General features: G+C 43.7%; 1 long non-coding RNA gene across 2 annotated transcripts in view; it reads left to right on the forward strand.

The window, feature by feature from the left end:
• Positions 1-15,351, forward strand: part of LOC115088788 — a 55,398-nt gene extending 40,047 nt beyond the window's left edge. For both annotated transcript variants that reach the window (XR_003855879.1, XR_003855878.1), the window contains exon 3: positions 15,312-15,351. This is a non-coding gene — a long non-coding RNA (uncharacterized LOC115088788). The remainder of the gene's footprint in view (positions 1-15,311) is intronic.
• The last annotated feature ends 257 nt before the right edge of the window (positions 15,352-15,608 follow it).

A 15,608-nucleotide genomic window follows, 5' to 3' on the forward strand; every position in this document is an offset into this window, starting at 1 on the left:
TTGCTGTGACTTAAGTAGGGCCCGCGGTGGAAATCGAGCTGCAGCCCCAGATGATTATGTCAGCGGAGCTCTATAAGCCCGAGCTTCACTTCCTAGCTTTGCCTTTGCAACAGATCTCCTTGCTGGTTGAGTACTCATTGCCTCCTGTGGGATTCTCCTCATTCCTGTGTTCCTGATCCTTGCTGATTTCCTGGTTTCCTCATTCCTGTGTTCCTGTTTTCCAACCTACCCTCAGATTGCCTTCTTGGATCTTGACCCCTGCTTTGCCTGACCACGCCATTGACTCTCTCCAAGCCCGGACCTCTGCATCACCTGACTACTCCATTGCCTCTCTCCAGACCCAGACTTCTGCATTGCCTGACTACTCTGTTACCTCTCTCCAGACCCAGACCTCTGCACTGCGTGACTAATCCGTTACCTCTCTCCAGACCCAGACCTCTGCACTGCGTGACTACTCCGTTTCCTCTCTCCAGACCCAGACCTCTGCATTGCCTGGCTACATTTGACTATCTCCTTGCTCAGACCTCCGCCTTACTTGCCACTGCTTCCAGATTGCCGCCAGCCCTGACTCAAGCTTGCCTTACGATGCCTCTTCAGTCTACGTTCTGGACTTGGCCTATTCAGGCTTTGGCCTGCTCTTTCTTGGGCGTTCCCTGTCTGACATTGTTCCTTTGGCGCCCAGATCTCCTGGACTCTACCTCATCCAGTACAGGCTGTACCATTCCTCTGTTGCTGTTTCTGGGCTGACCTCGATCCTCCCATCGACAATGACATACAGAGGCCCACCTAAGTCCCGCAGGCCCCGGTACCCAAAGGCTCAGCCCATGGGGCACGAGGGATGGTATTGGTGAAGCACAAGCCAGCCTCCATCCATCAGCCCACTTCGCCTGCTGATGGTGGGGACCCATAGGACCCTTCCTACGGGTTGCTCCAACCCCACCTCAGCCCAAGGGTCCACCTCCGGCGCAACAAGTAGATGACCATATTTGTTGTTTTCAGCATAATAGTGAGCATGTTGGGTAAGAAGACTGAGGCCTACTTGAGAATGTAAAAGCTTGTTATAAGCAAAGTGAGATTTTAATAATTGATTCAAGGTGACAGGTGACAGTGATGAGCTATGAGATTTCTCTAGAGTGGCTACCTCAGATTTCAGAAACTCAAGAACTGCCTTTTGTTTCTTCTTTTGTCTAATGCTGAAGCTGATGATCTAGCCCTGTAGGCTGGCTTTAAAAGCAGCCCATATTGGGGGAAAGGAAACATCAGGAGTAATGTTGGGAGGGATGATAGCAGAGTGCACACGAGGCATCATTGATCGAGTTACCAACAATTAATCAATTTGTGAGCAAGATGAGTGCGGAGGGTAAAAATAAGTATAGTCTTTATCTGTGGGATGTAATATATGCCAGGGCTCGGTCAATCCAAAAGAGTCAATAAAATCATATAGGACTTTGAAAGATTTGGTAAAATCATGGCTGTAAACTGTTTATCCAAAAGAGGATCCAGAGGTTGATTAAAGTCACCTCCAATGATTAGGTTCACAGGGCCCATGCCCAAAATATATGCAAATACAGCATGAAAAAAATCAGGGTCATCTGAATTGAGGAAATAAAGGTTAAAAAAAATAAACAATTCATTATTAATGGAAGCTGTACAGAGACCCAACGACCTTCAGGGTCTGAGATGTGATATGAAATCTGTGCTCTCAGCTTCTTGTTAAATAAGATGGCTATGCCTCTCTTCTTGTACAGAGTTGGGCTATAATAAACTTTGCCCGCTCATGCTTGTTTCAACTTTAGCAATGCAGAGGGGGAAAGATGAGTCTCTTGAATCAGGGCAATATAAGCATTCAGGGAGTGCAGGTATGTGAGTACCTTCTTGTGCTTAATTGGATGTGAAAGCCCGTTGCTGGAGGAGACCTAGAGTAGCCTGATACCATGCACTATTGGATGTGGGGAGATGGCTCTGAGAGAAGATCCCTATGGAGCCAGTGTTTATTTGACCATAGAGAGAAGGGTTATGATGGTGAGGAAGGAAAAGCGATTCCCTGTCGAATTAAAGTGTGTCAAGACAGTTCCAAATCTCGGTGCACTTGAATCACATGTGATGAGTCAGATGCCTGGGCCTATTGCTATGCCTTCATTGAGTGCAGTTACTTCAGATTAGGAGTGAATTTAACTATAATACTAAAGAGTGACACCTTGGAGTAGATCTAGTGGGTGATGACAGGAACAGAAGGTATTTTGTGTCATTTTATCCCACAAATTTGCACTTTTGATAAGGAAACAACACAAGTTTGAATAGGCGAACAAGACAACAACCTTGCAATTATAGGGCACGTGGGAGGGGGGGGGTGTCTAGTTTCTACTTTGCAATAATCCAATATGGCATTCCTCAAACACAATATTGGGCTGCATAATAACTTTAGCAATTAGAAACTGATAATAGAAGCCAGAATCTACACCTTCTACATTTTCCCAACATGAGGCTGTCATCGTCTCATGACTAATTCAAAAGGTTTGCGATAACTTGAAGTTCTCTTTGGAAACATTGCAAGCAATCTCCAGGAATTACTATTTGCTCATAAATGAGAGTAAACAGTCTTAGGAGGGAGGACTGGATGTTATTCCAACTACAGAAAGCCTGGATTTGTTTTCCCTACTAGAAACTTCTCAGAACAAGGTGCTCTGATGAGTCATTTTGTTGGAAACTCTATCTCATGAACATGATCAGGACTTAGTGCTTAAACTGTTTCTTAGAAATGAGAACTCTCCTTTTTAGGTCAGAAAAAAATCAAAGTTTTTCCTAATTTGTCCCCTGTTTCCCCAATTTAAAAGTACATCTTTTCTTAAGATAAAGCAGGAATTCTTAGACATTGGTGCTGACTTCATCTTAAAATTCCCATGTAAATGTCTGATGAAATATCTGGGAAACAAGTGTGATGACACTCTGGTCGGCCGATAGATGGTGACAGATGGTGATAGATGGTGATAGACACATTCCAGTGGGAGCATTGAGAGGAGAGGATCACCTTGCTGGTGGCTGAAAGGAATCAGTAAGTTTTTGCTTGGGACATTGTCTGTTTTTAAAGTATTGGTGCAAAGTTAACTATTTGGGAATATTATTTAGTGTGTTTGTGCTTTTAATAGTAAGGCACTGAATAAACAAGTTAGACTGCATTTTTAAATAGTCCTTCAATAAGGCAGCTAGTAAGCAGTAGGTACTAGTGTGTTTATTTTTAAAAGACTGTAAGGCAGCTAGTAAGCAGAACTGAGTGTTTATATTTAAAAAAAAAAAAAGTAGCCAGAAGCTAGAAATAAGCTAGGAGCAGTGTATACCTAAGTAAAAAGGTTGAAAAGTTCAGTTCAGTTACTCACCTTGGAAAGGTGTTGAGGTAGTGTGATTGGTTTGAATAGGTACCAACATTTGTTAATCAAGAGAGCAGTAGAGGTGTGCATCCGTTTTCCATGTATTTGTAATCTGCAACTTATTTTGTCCTATCTGTTAAATACGTGGGGAGGTGAAACGCATCGCGACTCCCCACGTATTAAACAGATTTCTGTTTTATTCGGCCTCCTAAATAAAAATTTAAACCCCCCACCCTCCTGACCCCCCCAAGACTTACCAAAACTCCCTGGTGGTCCAGCGGCGAGTCTAAAAGCCATCCCTGCATTCTCACACACACGTTTGCCGGTTTCATCATGACGCCGATAGCCTGTGTCACAGGGGCTACCGGTGACATTGGTCAGTCCCTGTCACATGGTCACCGGCGCCATCTTGTGCTCCTACCATGTGACAGGGGCTGGCCAATGGCACCGGTAGCCCCTGTGACATAGTATGGGCAAAGGCTATCGGCGCCATTTTGAGTCCTGGCTTTGGATGGCAGGTCGCTCCGGGACCCCCGTTGGACCCACAGGGACTTTTGGCCAGCTTGGGGGGGGCCTCCTGACCCCCACAAGACTTGCCAAAAGTCTAGTGGGGGTCCGGGAGCGACCTCGTGCATGCCGGCCGTCCGATGCCAATACTCAAAATGGCGCCGATCGCCTTTGCCCTCACTTTGTGTGACATAGTGAGGGCAAAGGCGATCGGCGCCATTTTGAGTATTGGCATCGGATGGCGATTTTGAGTATTGGCATCTGACAGCCGGCGTGCATGAGGTTGCTCCCGGACCCCCACTGGACTTTTGGCAAGTCTTGTGGGGGTCAGGAGGCTCCCCCAAGCTGGCCAAAAGTCCCTGTGGGTCCAACGTGGGTCCCGGAGCGACCTGCCGTCCGATGCCAGGACTCAAAATGGCGCCAATAGCCTTTGCCCATACTATGTCACAGGGGCTACTGGTGCCATTGGTCAGCCCCTGTCACATGGTAGGAGCACAAGATGGCGCCGGTGACCATGTGACAGGGGCTGACCAATGGCACCGCTAGCCCCTGTGACAAAGGCTATCGGCGCCATGATGAAAAACCAGCACCAAGGGTGTGAGTGAGTTCCCGGACCCCCCGCTGGACCACCAGGGAGTTTTGGTAAGTTTTGGGGGGGTCAGAAGGGTGGGAGGTTGTAGTTAATTTTAATTTTAGCTGGGACAGGAATTTAACTCACCGTAGTAACGTATTGACAGATCGACAACTTATGGAATTCTCCATACTTCCGCATGAAACGGAATTGACCCCCCCACGAATACGTATCACGAATGCAATGAAAACTTTTTGGCTGCACATCCCTAGAGAGCAGTGAGTCACTCTGGCTGACTAACTGAAGTTAGACTGTTTGTATTTCCCAGCCCACCCACCCCTAGCTCATCCTTTAATTTATAGGCAGGTGCCACTTTCACAAAACAAAACAAAAAAAACCCAAAAAACCAACAACAAAAACTTTATTGAGAGTTTGATCAGACCCATATAGTGAATTCACTAATAACTTAAAGGACGATAATTAGACACATTCCTACTCCCATACCAACCTAAAACTTAACTAGGAACTGATCAAGATTGAGATGAAGGCAGCAGTCCAGCAGCAAGTGGGGGGCTTCCCAGTCTTTTGCATCGAGTGTCACATGTATGATTTTTTTACCTACCGGTGAGAAGTTGTACATGTGCATGCAATGCAAAGAGCTCCTGGCTCTCAGAGAATGAGTCCGATTTCTGGAGGCTAGAGTGGCAGACCTGGAGGAGCTGAGGCAGACAGAGAGGTATATAGATGAGACCTTCAGGGACATAGTAGCCGTTCCAACTTCAGACTGGCAGCCCTGGTGCTGCCTTGGAGGAAGAAGGTCTCATGATTGGAGAGCATCAACCTGGTGTAGCAGGAAAGGATCTTGTAGCAAGGACCTGCTCTCCAGGTGATTCACTGTCCTTTTGTACCAAGGATATTTCCCCAAGGCCTACTGCCCAGGAGGGAAGGATTAGTTTGGCCGTCATAGTTGGTGATTCGATTATTAGGAATGTAGACAGCTGGGTGGCTGGTGGGTGTGAGGATCACATGGTAACATGCCTACCTGGTGCGAAGGTGGCGGACCTCACGCATCACCTAGATAGGATTTTAGACAGAGCTGGGAAGGAGCCGGCTGTCATGGTACATGTTGGCACCAACGACATAAGAAAATGTGGGAGGGAGGTTCTGGAAGCCAAATTTAGGCTCTTAGGTAGAAAACTAAAATCCAGAACCTCCAGGGTAGCTTTCTCTGAAATGCTCCCTGTTCCATGCGCAAGTCACCAGAGGCAGGCAGAGCTCTGGAGTATCAATGCGTGGATAAGACGATGGTGCAAGGAAGAGGGATTCAGTTTTGTTAGGAACTGGGGAACCTTTTGGGGAAGGGGGAGTCTCTTCTGAAGGGATGGGCTCCACCTTAACCAGGGTGGAACCAGACTGCTGGAGCTAACCTTTAAAAAGGAGATAGAGCAACTTTTAAACTAGAACAAAGGGAAAAGCCAACAGTCAGTCAGCAGTGCATGGTTCGGAGAGCGGTATCTTCAAAGGATACTAATGATGCATTAGAATTAGGGCATCCCGACAGTGAGGTTCCAATAATAAGAAAAGTAGTCCAAGTGCCTGTAATTAAAAACTCACCTGAGCTAAAAAATTCTAACTTATCCCTATCGATTAAAAAGCAGAATGAAAATACAAACAAAAAACAAACTTTGAAATGTTTGTATGCTAATGCCAGACGTCTAAGAAGTAAGATGGGAGAATTAGAATGTATAGCAGTGAATGATGACATAGACTTAATTGGCATCTCAGAGACATGGTGGAAGGAGGACAACCAATGGGACAGTGCTATACCGGGGTACAAATTATATCCCAATGACAGAGAGGAGCACCCGGGAGGCGGTGTGGTGCTTTATGTCCGGGATGGCATAGAGTCCAACAGGATAATCATCCTGCACGAGACTAAATGCACAATTGAATCTTTATGGGTAGAAATCCATTGTGTGTCGGGGAAGACTATAGTGATAGGAGTAAACTACCGTCCACCTGGTCAAGATGGTGAGACTGACAGTGAACTGCTAAGAGAAATTAGGGAAGTTAAACAAATTTGTAGTGCGGTAATAATGGGAGACTTCAATTACCCCAATACTGACTGGGTAAATGTATCATCGGGACATGCTAGAGAGATAAAGTTCCTGGATGGAATAAATGATAGCTTTATGGAGCAATTGGTTCAGGAACCGATGAGAGAGGAAGCAATTTTAGATCTAATTATCAGAGGAGAACAGGATTTGGTGAGAGAGGTAACGTTGGCGGGGCCGCTTGGCAATAGTGATCAAAATATGATCAAATTTGATTTAATGACTGGAAGGGGGACAGTAAGCAAATCCACGGCTCCCGTGCTAAACTTTCAAAAGGGAAACATTGATAAAATGAGAAAAATTGTTAGAAAAAAACTGAAAGGAGCAGCTATAAAAGTAAAAAATGTTCAAGAGGCATGGTCATTGTTAAAAAATACCATCCTAGAAGCACAATCCAGATGTATTCCACACACTAAGAAAGGTGGAAAGAAGACAAAACCGGCATGGTTAAAAGGGGAGGTGAAAGAAGCTATTTTAGCCAAAAGATCTTAATTCAAAAATTGGAAGAAAGATCAAAAAGAAGAAAACAGGATAATGCATAAATGTTGGCAAGTTAAATGTAAGACACTGATAAGACAGGCTAAGAGAGAATTTGAAAAGAAGTTGGCCGTAGAGGCAAAAACTCACAGTAAAACCTTTTTAAAATATATCCGAAGCAGAAAGCCTGTGAGGGAGTCAGTTGGACTGTTAGATGATCGAGGGGTTAAAGGGGCACTTAGAGAAGATAAGGCCATCGTGGAAAGATTAAATGATTTTTTGCTTCGGTGTTTACTGAAGAGGATGTTGGGGAGGTACCTGTACTGGAGAAGGTTTTCATGGGTTCAGATGGACTGAACCAAATCACGGTGAACCTAGAAGATGTGGTAGACCTGATCGACAAACTTAAGAGTAGTAAATCACCTGGACCGGATGGTATACACCCCAGAGTTCTGAAGGAATGAAAAAATGAAATTTCAGACCTATTAGTAAAAATTTGTAACCTATCATTAAAATCATCCATTGTACCTGAAGACTGGAAGATAGCTAATGTAACCCCCATATTTAAAAAGGGCTCCAGTGCGGTCCGGGAAACTACAGACCGGTTAGCCTGACTTCAGTGCCAGGAAAAATAGTGGAAAGTGTTCTAAACATCAAATCACAGAACATATAGAAAGACATGGTTTAATGGAATAAAGTCAGCATGGCTTTACCCATTTGTGAAGCAAGTCTTGCCTCACAAATCGTCTTTACTTCTTTGAAGGAGTTAATAAACATGTGGATAAAGGTGAACCGGTAGATGTAGTATACTTGGATTTTCAGAAGGCATTTGACAAAGTTCCTCATGAGAGGCTTCTAGGAAAAATAAAAAGTCATAGGATAGGTGGTGATGTCCTTTCGTGGATTACAAACTGGCTAAAAGACAGGAAACAGAGTGTAGGATTAAATGGACAATTTTCTCAGTGGAAGGGAGTGGGCAGTGGAGTGCCTCAAGGATCTGTATTGGGACCCTTACTTTTCAATATATTTATAAATGATCTGGAAAGAAATACGACAAGTGAGGTAATCAAATTTGCAGATGATAGAAAATTGTTCAGAGTAGTTAAATGACAAGCAGATTGTGATAAATTGCAGGAAGACATTGTGAGGCTGGAAAATTGGGCATCCAAATGGCAGATGAAATTTAATGTGGACAAGCGCAAGGTGATGCATATAGGGAAAAATAACCCATGCTATAGTTACACAATGTTAGGTTCCATATTATTTTATTTATTTTTATTTATTTATTCATTTTTATATACCGTCATTCAGTTTAGCCATCACAACGGTTTACAGAATCAAAACAACAATCAGATAAATTATACATAGTTGCAATAGAAGAAAACAATAACAATAGTGAAATGATAGGTAGAGGGGGGTGGTGGGGTGAAAGAGGGGGAGAAGGGAAAGATGTAAAAAAGGAAAGTAACAAAAATAGTATTAATTCATCTTAAAGGAGGACTTCATATTAAATTTCTGAAAATGTAATACTTAAGGTTGATATTAGGTGCTACTACCCAAGAAAGAGATCTAGGCATCATAGTGGATAATAACACATTGAAATTGTCGATTCAGTGTGCTGTGGTAGTCAAAAAAGCAAATAGAATGTTGGGAATTATTAGAAAGGGAATGGTGAATAAAACGGAAAATGTCATAATGCCTCTATATCGCTCCATGGTGAGACCGCATCTTGAATACTGTGTACTATTCTGGTCGCCGCATCTCAAAAAAGATATAATTGCAATGGAGAAGGTACATAGAATGGCTACCAAAATGATATGGGGAATGGAACAGCTCCCCTATGAGGAAAGACTAAAGAGGTTAGGACTTTTCAGCTTGGAGAAGAGACGGCTGAGAGGGGATATGATAGAGGTGTTTAAAATCATGAGAGGTCTAGAACGGGTAGATGTAAATCGGTGTTTTACTCTTTCGGATAATAGAAAGACTAGGGGGCAATCCATAAAGTTAGCATGTGACACATTTAAAACTAATCGGAGAAAGTTATTTTTCACTCAACACACAATTAAACTCTGGAATTTGTTGCCAGAGGATGTGGTTAGTGCAGTTAGTATAGCTGTGTTTAAAAAAGGATTGGATAAGTTCTTGGAGGAGAAGTCCATTACCTGCTATTAATTAAGTTGACTTAGTTTTTGGGTATTTGCCAGGTTCTTATGGCCTGGATTGGCCACTGTTGGAAACAGGATGCTGGGCTTGATGGACCCTTGGTCTGACCCAGTATGGCATGTTCTTATGTCTTATGTTCTTATCACTACCTGTTAGGAATAAACAACTTAGGAAAGGACCCCATTCTTATGCAGCCCATTCTCTTGAGGTTGTGATTGGTAGTCTCAGTCTACTGGGGGGGGGGGGGGGGGGGGGGGGCTAGGTTAGAAGCACATGTGGTCATTTTTAGTTGGCTTTCATAGAGTGAAGAGCTATTTTGTGTTTACCTTGCTGAGTTAGGCCTACTTCTCTAACTTGCTGTGTTCTTTTTGAGGAGATTCCTTATCAGTGCTCTCTTTGCCTGAGCGGGTCTGCCTTTCATTTGGGAAAAAGACTATGAAGATTTTTGGATATTTAGAATTTGTTTTTTAACTGAGGATCTCTGGATATTAGAGGAGATCCAGATCCAGAAGCTAGGTGCTAAAGACCCATGAACTAACCATCTTCTCCCTAGAGGAAGGAAGGTCATTGATGGGATTACCCAGTGTGAGAGGCTAAGAGATTTTTTTACTTCCTGATTGTGAGGAAGAGTTTTGATCCACCTCTTCTCATGTGGGGACCAGACCTGCAGGAGCCTGTGTTTGTGTGCAGACATCAGATTTTTCCTTCAGAGAAGTCATATCAATTGGAGGTTTTGGAAGATCAGAAGACCCTCAACAGGATCTCCACACTAAGGGGTAGATTTTAAAAGAGTTACGTGCATAAGTTAGGTGTGTTACCCTTTCAAAACCCCCCTGTGCGTGCCGAGCCTATTTTGCATAGGCTCGGCGGCGCGCACAAGCCCCGGGACCTTCGTAAGTCCCGGGGCTTTTCTATGGGGCATGCCGGGGGCGTGTTGGGGACATGTTGCAGCGGTGCATCTTTCGGGGGCGTTCCAGGGGCGTGGCTGCGGGCATGGTTCCGGCCCAGGGGCGTTTTGGGGGCATATCTTATAAAATCCAGCATACTTTTGTTTGTCCCTGGTGCGTGAACAAAAGTATGCGAGGGCGTAGTTTTATAAAATCTACCCCTAAGAGTGATTTTAAAAAGCATTTACACTTTGCTTGAGTAAGTAGGCTTTTGAAAATTGCTACAATATATGCCATTGAATTGTTCATAGGATTTGCTTGTGTAAGTGCACTTTACACGCATATATGGCTTTCAAAAATTGCTAAAATAGTTATATTTACACATATAAATCCTTTTGAAAATTCACCTGTAAGGGACCAGGGCACAGATTGCGTGAAAAAGACTGAACATTTGGACTCAAGTAGGATTTTTCCAGGACTAAGGGGATCCTATCAGCCATAGGATTTCCTTGACCTACTGAGAAAGTTTATGCACTAAAGATCAAATTTTAAAAGGCCTACACATGCGAAAATGGGCAGATATGTGCATGGATGGGACGCACACCGCGGGGATTTTAAAATACCCGCAAACACGTGCATATCTGCCTGTACACACAGAAGAAAGGGTTTGTGAAAAAGGAGGGGGCTAGAGGCAGGAGCGAGGTGGGGTCTGAGTGGGGCATGGCCACTGAAGCACGTGCCGAGAGCCGACCAGCCCATGCAAGTTGCTGCTGCTTCAGAAAACAGGTAAGTTTTAAAACAAAAAACCTAGGTTAGGCATTGGGATTTTAGGGGTCGTGGCTAGTGGAGAAAAGGGATGCCTGGGAGGATTGGGAGGGAACAGGGAATAAGGTTGATTGCATCACCGCGGGCAGGTTGTAAAATCCCCCCGACTTATGCGCGTGATTCGGCACTAGCGTGCACATACGCACACCAATATAAAATTGTGCACGCTTGTTGGTGGCTGTAGTGGATTTTATAACATGAACACATTGACACACGCATATTATAAAATCGCCGCATCCATGTGTGTGAGTCCGTAACCACGCGCACATGGACACCCACACACGGGTTTGAAAGTTACCATTCCTGAGAAGAAGTGATAAGCTCAATCCCAGGAATGTGAGAGACAGGGGACATACTCAGATGAAGCGAGACCTTTGTAAGATACCCCCTTGTAAATATACACCATTATCTTCTGATTGGATATTGATTTGAACATTTAAAAGGATCAGTACATTTTAATTTGAACACTCTGGGGCAGATTTTAAAAGCGTTATGCATGTAACATAGAAACATAGAAACATAGAAATGACGGCAGAAGAAGATCAAACGGCCCATCCAGTCTGCGCAGCAAGCTACGCACTTTATCCATTTTTATTTCCCTTTTTCTCTCTCCCACCTGTTACTATTGGCTTCCAGTACCCTCCAGCCCTAATTCCCCTCTACCCCACCACCAATTTAGAGAGCAGCGCCGTATCTGCATCCAAGTGACATCCAGCTCAATTAGGGGTAGCAACTTCTGTAACAAGCAGGCCACACCCTTGCCCCATACTCTTACCCACCCCTGTTATTATTTTTTGTTTGTTTTTTTAATTTTTTTTTGGAGATAGCAGCCCTCCATCCTTCCGCTCCGTGAAGGTGGAACAATAACTACTGTAGGGGGGTTACGTGCGCCGTGCCTATTTTCAAAAGGCCCAGCTGAGCGCATAAAGCCCCAGGATGCGCGTATGTCCCGGGGCTTGAAAAAAGGGGCGGGGCGGGACCGAGGCCTCCAGCACAGCGGCCATTTGCTGCTGTGCTGAGGGATTGCACGCCAGCAGCTGGTCGGCAGGCATAACTTACAAAATAAAGATAGGGGGGGATTTAGTTAGGGCTGGAGGGCAGATTACATAGGGGAAGGGAGAGGAAGGTGGGGGTGGCCGAAGGAAAGTTCCCTGTTCCCTCCCTGTTCGGAGGGAACAGGGAAATCCATCGGGGTTCCCCTAGGCTTGGCACGTGCAAGGTGCACTAGTGTGCACCCCCTTATGAGCACCTACCCCGGATTTGATAACATGCGCGTGGCTGCGTGCACATGTTATAAAATTGGGCGTACATTTGTGTGTGCCGGGTAGCACGCACAAATGTAGGCCACGCATGTAGGCTTTAAAATCCGCCCTGAGTGCAGTATCCAGCCTGTTTGTCCCAGGATATCACATTTATAAAGACATTGAGATTATCACACAAGTAAGGGAAAAGCATACCATCATCTGGATCAAGACGAACTGCCTTCACCTCCACAGAAAGAACCCACACCTTGGGGATAGTGAAGAGGAGCTAGAGTGTTGTGGACACAGCCCAGAAATTAAGGGGCCAATTTTATAACATGCACATGCCGGCACGTGCCGCATGCCATGCGTCTAATTAAGGAGCAGACTGGGAGGAACTTCGCTAACCCCCTACCTAACCTTCCTCCCCTTTCCCCTCTCCACCCCGACCCCTAACCCCCTACTTACCTACCCTATGTTTTTTTGTTCTGTAACTTACCTGCTGTGATGGTCATAAGAACATAATAAATTGCCATACTGGGTCAGACGAAGGGTCCATCAAGCCCAGCATCCTGTTTCCAACAGTGGCCAATCCAGGCCACAAGAACCTGGCAAGTACCCAAACACCAAGACGATCCCATGCTACTGATGCAATTAATAGCAGTGGCTATTCCCTAAGTAAACTTGATTAATAGCTGTTAATGGACTTCTTCTCCAAGAACCCATCCAAACTTTTTTTGAACCAGCTATACTAACTGCACTAACCACATCCTCTGGTAACAAATTCCAGAGCTTTATTGTGCGTTGAGTGAAAAAGAATTTTCTCTGATTAGTCTTAAATGTGCTACTTGCTAACTTCATGGAATGCCACTAGTCCTTCTATTATTTGAAAGTGTAAATAACCGATTCGCATCTACTTGTTCAAGACCTCTCATGATCTTAAAGACCTCTATCATATACCCCCTCAGCCATTTCTTCTCCAAACTGAACAGCCCTAACCTCTTTAGCCTTTCCTCATAGGGGAGCTGTTCCATCCCTTTTATAATTTTGGTTGACCTTCTCTGTACCTTTTCCATCGCAAGTATATCTTTTTTGAGATGTGGCGACATGAATTGTACACAGTATTCAAGATGTGGTCTCACCATGGAGCGATATACAGGCATTATGACATTTTCTGTTTTATTAACCATTCCCTTCCTAATAATTCCTAACATTCTGTTTGCTTTTTTGACTGTTACAGCACACTGAGCCGATGATTTTAAAGTATTATCCACTATGATGCCTAGATCTTTTTCCTGGGTGGTAGCTCCTAATTTGGAACCTAACATCGTGGAACTACAGCAAGGGTTATTTTTCCCTATATGCAACACCTTGCACTTGTCCACATTAAATTTCATCTGTCATTTGGATGCCCAATCTTCCAGTCTTGCAAGGTCCTCCTGTACTGTATCACAATCCACTTGTGATTTAACTACTCTGAATAATTTTGAATCATCCACAAATTTGATAACCTCACTCGTTGTATTACTTTCCAGATCATTTATATATATATTGAAAAGCACCGGTCCGAGTACAGATCCCTGAGGCACTCCAATGTTTACCCTTTTCCACTGAGAAAATTGACCATTTAATCCTACTCTCTGTTTCCTATCTTTTAACCAGTTTGTAATCCACGAAAGGACATCACCTCCTACCCCATGACATTTTAGTTTTCTTAGAAGCCTCTCATGAGGGACTTTGTCAAATGCCTTCTGAAAATCCAAATATACTACATCTACCGGTTCACCTTTATCCACCCCTTCAAGAAAATGAAGTAGATTTGTTAGGCAAGACTTCCCTTGGGTAAATCCATGTTGACTGTGTTCCATTAAACCATGTCTTTCTATATGCTCTACGATTTTGATCTTGAGAATAGTTTCCACTATTTTTCCCGGCACTGAAGTCAGGTTCACTGGTCTATAGTTACCCGGATCGCCCCTGGAGCCTTTTTTAAATATTGGAGTTACACTGGCCACCCTCCAGTCTTCAGGTACAATGGATGATTTTAATGATAGGTTACAAATTTTAACTAAAAGATCAGAAATGTACACATGCTGACAGCGTCAAATGGTGCTATCCCATCCCGCCCCCGCCCCTTCCAGCCCCACCCCTTTGGAGAGGCCCGGCCCTTTGGCGCATAACAGGGGTTACGTGCATGGTTGGTCCCTTCCAAAAATGCACATGGCTCATGCAAGGCCCGGCCACATGCATAACATCCATTCTTTATGAGCGTGGCCCTTTTAAAATTGGGCCAAAATTCTTTTGTGTGCCCTTGGAACAGTGTGAATCCATGAAAAAGAGGCTACACAAGTATGTATTTTTGACTCAACACAGTTGGAGGATTTTCTTCAAGATAAGTTTTCTTGGAAGAGTGTATAATGTACAAATCTCATCTTTGTGTACCTTTCCTCACTCCAAATCACATCAAATCTTCACTGATGTGTGCTGTGCTGCTCATACCACTGACTGCAAGTAAAACTGTCCCCCAGACCCTAGACCACCACCAAAACCTGACCTTGAGTTACTGGTTGACCCACCTAAAGTGGTATAAAAAGTTGTCTAATAGGTGCATCTGCCCAGAGGCTCGCTCTCTCTCGCCCTCCCTCCCTCCCTCTCTTTCCTACCTAAAACAGGATTTGTGATATTTAGCGCAAATCCCAGTTCAGGCATATCGCACAACACATCATCAAGAAAAAAGGTGTAGTTATTTCCAGCATTAAAACCTGTAATATTGTTTGTTACACTATCGCACGCAACATTAAACAACCTAATTTTCATAAACTCCACCCAAACTCCTCCCTTTTGACTTAATTTTTAGAATTTGCATCTCGTGATGCATTTATCTCATACATTATGGTGCTATTGTGGGTGTTAAGACCCTAACACCTGCAATAAGGCCCTAATGTGATTTGATAAAGGACCCCCTCTGTTAGCACTTTGTATCAAGAATCATGATTTTATATCATATATTACTTTGTATATTACTTTAGAATTGGCTCCCTGTATGAATTCCAGAATAACCTAAGAAAAAATGTTGTTACCCTTCTATCCTTTTGCTTTAATTATTACTATAGTCTTATTTTTGTTTTAAGAATCTATTCTTTATGTATTCTATTTTTCAGATACATAGAGAAACATCTAGAAACTCAAGCTCTCTGAAGGTAAAGTTTCTAAAGAATTTTACTACACTTCTGGTGTGTTTCTATACTAAATACATCTTTTTTTTTTCTATTCTGTCTCTGTGTCTATTTTAAATAAACTCTTCTTTCTTTTTGAGGCTCTTTGAATGCCTCTGTGTATAAATTATCTCAGATTCCCACTCCTAAGCAGATTGTGTACAGAGTTAACAAGTATTCTTTGAAAGTGACACGTTTGTTATCCAAAGATGATGAGAAGCTTTGGTGGATAGAGAATGAAGC

This window comes from Rhinatrema bivittatum, chromosome 3 (assembly GCF_901001135.1).
Source record: "Rhinatrema bivittatum chromosome 3, aRhiBiv1.1, whole genome shotgun sequence".
NCBI classification, from domain to species: Eukaryota; Metazoa; Chordata; class Amphibia; order Gymnophiona; family Rhinatrematidae; genus Rhinatrema; species Rhinatrema bivittatum.